This window comes from Dreissena polymorpha, chromosome 1, assembly GCF_020536995.1.
Source record: "Dreissena polymorpha isolate Duluth1 chromosome 1, UMN_Dpol_1.0, whole genome shotgun sequence".
Taxonomy (NCBI): Eukaryota; Metazoa; Mollusca; class Bivalvia; order Myida; family Dreissenidae; genus Dreissena; species Dreissena polymorpha.
This window is the reverse complement of record NC_068355.1, coordinates 178,171,641-178,176,659: the sequence shown is the minus strand read 5'-3', so window position 1 is coordinate 178,176,659 and position 5,019 is coordinate 178,171,641.

Here is a 5,019-nt window from a genome sequence, read left to right as displayed (position 1 = left end):
GTACTGACTTTATTATTTGGAAGTAATTTGACGTTGTCGACTCCACTGATCTAACAAATGAACACAATTGATGGTTCAACTGTTCAATGTGATTTTGTTTCATCCAGAGACCCAAGAAATGCATGGACTTCAATCCCCATGACATCATATCACATAAACATAAGACGAACATAATTCCATCATCGTCCCAAGAAGATAAAAGAAACAAAAAATATCTTTTAAAAAAGATATACGGCGTTGATAAGATAAGATTTATTTTGAGTCGGCAAGAGTTAAACAACAAACATAAGCTCAGACAGCTTGTACAACCTACTATAAAACATGATGCATAAGAAAAAGCAAGTGTTTAAAAGCTGAGAGACTGGAAACAATTTGTAATTAAAAGGCAAATATAGATCTACATAAAATATATAGAATGATATTATAACATCCGATATGGTAATTTAACACGTTTGGATTTTTCTGCTTAAAAGTCAGATATTTTTTTAAGAAAAAGAATAAAATAACCACTAGATTTCTTGTAAACAGGTAATAGGTTTAAACAATTGTTTCAAGTACAAAGCATATATATTACAGCGTTGTTACTTGATATTTAGCATTTTATAAGCACACGTATAAACAGCACATTTAGTCACCCAGGGCCGTACGCAGGATTTTTTTACTGGGGGGCCCAACCGGGAAGGGTTTGAAAGGGGTACCTCCCCCCTCCCTAAATATATTTTTTATTTGGTATTTTGCAAGGTAATTTTAATGCTTATACAAACCTGATTTTGTGATATTAATTTATGGACTATAACAAGTAAATCAGCACATTTTGGAAGTCTTAAGCTTTAAACATTGGTGTGAATTCACAACAATATTAAAAGCTTTAGATGTATGAAACTTACAGGTTTAAACGAATGACGATTATCCATATCACCTCTCTAATTGCTTCCACCTTTTTTTCACAAAGCAAATACGTCAAAGATTTTTATCTGATATTTGGGAAAGACCTTGCATTTTTTAAGGGGAAAAAAATGCGCGAAACGCCTTATTTTGGGGGGAAATAATGAAAGTCTTAAATAATCAATTTAACATATTTAACTGTTTTCAAACAAATTCAAGGCAACAGATAATTTAATAATACAATATTGTTATATTAAATAATTAAACATCAATTAAAAATATATACAAAATAAAACCGTTGAATTTAGTATTTGTGTTATTGCTTAAAATTTTCGCGCTATGGTACGTTAACATACTTAACTATCAGTAGTTGAGATCATTATACTTAGCTACTTCGCTATTAAATAAATGTACTGATGATATTAAACTTTCAACTTACATATCGTGCAAAATTAATTTAATTTGCATTCGTATTCTTTATTTTACCCACATTTTTTAATTGTATAATGAAAATCAAACGATACTACTTCGGCTACAAACGCTAAAATGCAAACAACAAAATATGTAAGTATCGAATAAGAAGAGATGCGAATCCGTTGGACACACATGACCCACTTTACGTCGAATAGAAAGGGAAAAAACTTTTCTTAATTAAGCCAATTTGAGTTTCAAAAATTAAAACAGAATGAACACACCATTTTTGTGAGCGATACGACGCGAACGTAAAATAAGCGGCCCAACCAAAAATAAGTTATTTACACGTGAAAATGAACATTGTGTAGTTCTTAATTTTTTTTACCCCTGTGCATGTACGCAGGACTCCTAAATAAAATATAAAGTATACATTTACAAAATTATTAAAATAAATTGTACAATACATTTTATAACGAAACTGGCATGTTATCAACGCAAGCGATTTCAAATTTGAAATAACTTTTGTTTCTACAGAGCTGTTCGAGCGGTATGAAACTTTTTACGTACTCTAAATCATTTTCACTACTTAAGGCGTTTCGGTTAACCGGTTAATAACCGGTTACGGGAAAGGGTTAACCGGTTAATGATTTATGTAACCTCTTGCATCCCTAAAAAAAGTATATATTATTCCCAATTGGGACCTTAAATTTTCCAATTAAAGGTTCGGCTTCGGTCAATATACTATTTGGGGCTGCCTGGCTGGTCACTATTCTGCCATAGGGCCCTCAGTGAGGTTTTCTATTTCTTAAATATCAAAAAAAGAACAAAAATAGCGAATGCCGTTTTTTTCTGCACAGTTCTTAGCTGCATCACACGTCAATTGCGAGGTGCTGCGCCAGATTTCGTGACTTATTTCGCTTTATTAGATATTATTACTCAGATATCTCTATTAACAGAATATAAAAACACAAGAAGCATGAAAATAAATGAAAGCATATAGGTCAGTCGGCAACACTCGAATCTTATTTGATTCCATTATTAATGCTCGATTGGTCAAAGTCGGCTCGGGTACTACTTGTACCCCGGGATTGAGTCATACATATGGCATGTAGCGCTGACAGAGTTTTGTTGGATATGACCTGGATACATAGTTTTTTGACACACGTGGCCCAGACTCAAACTTGGTTTGTATTTTGTCCAGATTTATTAAAAAGCACTCACGGGAAAGAGGACATCAGGTGACAAAAGGAGTATGCACACATGTCCCATATTATATGCCATAATTTTACCAAAAGTAACATTGTCTGTGTTTTACATTTGTTATCAAGGCCCTTTCTTGATGATCAAGTACGTTTAAGCCTGAAGTTACAATCAACACGTCCCGCGTAACTCGGATCCAAGCCCGGATACCATCCCTAACTCCCCTCAATTCACGGCCACTCTGATAACAAATGACGCGACGCACCCGACAAACTCTACCCCTTCAAAGGTCAATCAAACCGTGCGTGTTGATTAGGGGTCAGGGGTTCCTTAGGGGTTAGCGTGACTGTGTATGGTGTATCCGTTTCCGAGTCTATTGAGAGGTCTCCGGCGCGGAAATAAGATTTTTGAATCTTTGGAGTCACCATTAACGTAGCGGTTACATTTGCATACGTTTTCATTTTTAACGTTTTTGTGACACGTTGCATTTTTCCCTTTGTGGGTTGGTCTTATTAGTACACGATCTACGTTGTATTATCGGCGGTTTGAGTCTGTATTTGTAAAGTAGGTCACCTATATTGGAACTAAGAGCGCGCGGACGTGATGGAGTTACCGGCAGGTGCGCGGTTGTATTAAACCGGACTGTTACTGGCTTGCTAATGAGGTGAACTAAAGAGAAGTAATAACCCAAGTTAATTTCTGAAATCTGGAGGTACAGCCAATGTACTACTACCTAAAACTAGTTTAACTGTTTAACTGTTGAGAAAAAGGATTAGTTCAATGGGTTAAAAGTGGTAAATAATGTTAGATTTGGCACTTGGCAAGACTTACTACTTCCGCGACCCTTCTTTGTTCTCAAAGTCCACCCACTTTATCACACTTAAGAGAGATTAAATCACTAATGATATTGATCCGACTTTGGTAATCTTATTTAATTATCCTCTATTAATCCCTGTAATTACTTATGGTTCACTACTTCACTGATTAAGTAATTTCTGACAGATTTGTTCCTAGAGAAGACACTGTAAAAAAGTAAAAAGAAAGAAAACTATGATCCTATTGATTTGAATAATTCTTATCTTCCCTTAATTTCCTAACACTGATTCACTTGGAGCTTATTGCTGTTAGAGCACTTTCCCCGAAGTAGGACTTCAGAGGATAGACCCTGACTTAAGATTGAGCTTGTTACGAGATTTTCTAAGACTCTAAGTTGGAAAACACGGTTGTAAGATAAAAATTAGTTAAGCTAATCCAATAATCCGATTAAGGCTAGAAACACGTCCGCTCGCCACGAGATTAACGATCCGAATTGAAATGTATGACTCGATGATGTTGCAGGCTACCTTCCCCACTTGCTGAAGCATATCCGATCGTCACGGATGAATGATTGTATCGTTTGCTTGCACATACTGTAGTTAAATGATCACATGTACGATTATAAATCAAAATATTTAGGCTTAAATGAGATATAAAAGTTTGAAAGTGCTGCATTCAAAAAGTCACCGAGAGTAGTACAGCGCGTTATAATTCTTTGAATTTAATTTCAATTTCATCATTCTCGGTGGGTTTTTACACCATGAAAACATCACATTTATTAGGAAAACGATATGGCTCGTATGAATATTCATGAGTCACACAGACCAGATACATACAATGCTGAAAGTGGTTAATTTACAGCTCACAGTCGTGTAGTGGATATGTTGTCCGCCTAGCGATCGGGAGGTTACAGGTTCGATCGGGAGGTTACGGGTGCGATCGGAAGGTTACGGGTTCGATCGGGAGGTTACGGGTGCGATCGGGAGGTTATGGGTTCGATCGGGAGGTTACGGGTTCGATCGGGAGGTTACGGGTGCGATCGGGAGGTTACGGGTTCGATCGGGAGGTTACGGGTTCGATCCCCACAGTGGAAGCGTTCTTTAGATTTCTGCTATAGACACCAAGTACTGGTTCTAGGCCCAGGAAACGGACTCGAAAGCGTCTCAAATAAGCCTTAGGCTTTCTATGCAATCGAGCTAAAATAAATAGGTTTAAACTGAAATGTTTTTTTCTCTCGAAATATCGTTAGTAGCGTGGTCGATTTTCGACCATGTGCTAATAATTATAATGGTTAAGAGGGACAAAGTATCTACAACCAGTATCTTGTTCGGAATACCTGCTTAACCCTTTGCATGCTGGGAAATTTGTCGTCTGCTAAAATGTTGTCTGCTCAATTTCTAAAATTAGCATTTTCTTTGATTATTTTCAAAGAATACTATCCAAATAGAAAACAGTTTGGACCCTGATGAGACGCCACATTCTGTGGCGTCTCATCTGGATCCAAAATGTTTGCAAATACCTTCAAAATTTGGTTCCCGCACTGAAAGAGTTAAACAGATATGTAAGCGGTATTTACTTGTATAATATTTTGCTATGGCATTTAAGATGTTGGTGTATTGTTAATGAGTAAAACACAGCGAAGCCTGTGCGGACAACATATTATAATCAAGGACAACACTTTACCCTACTTTACATTTTGTTTAA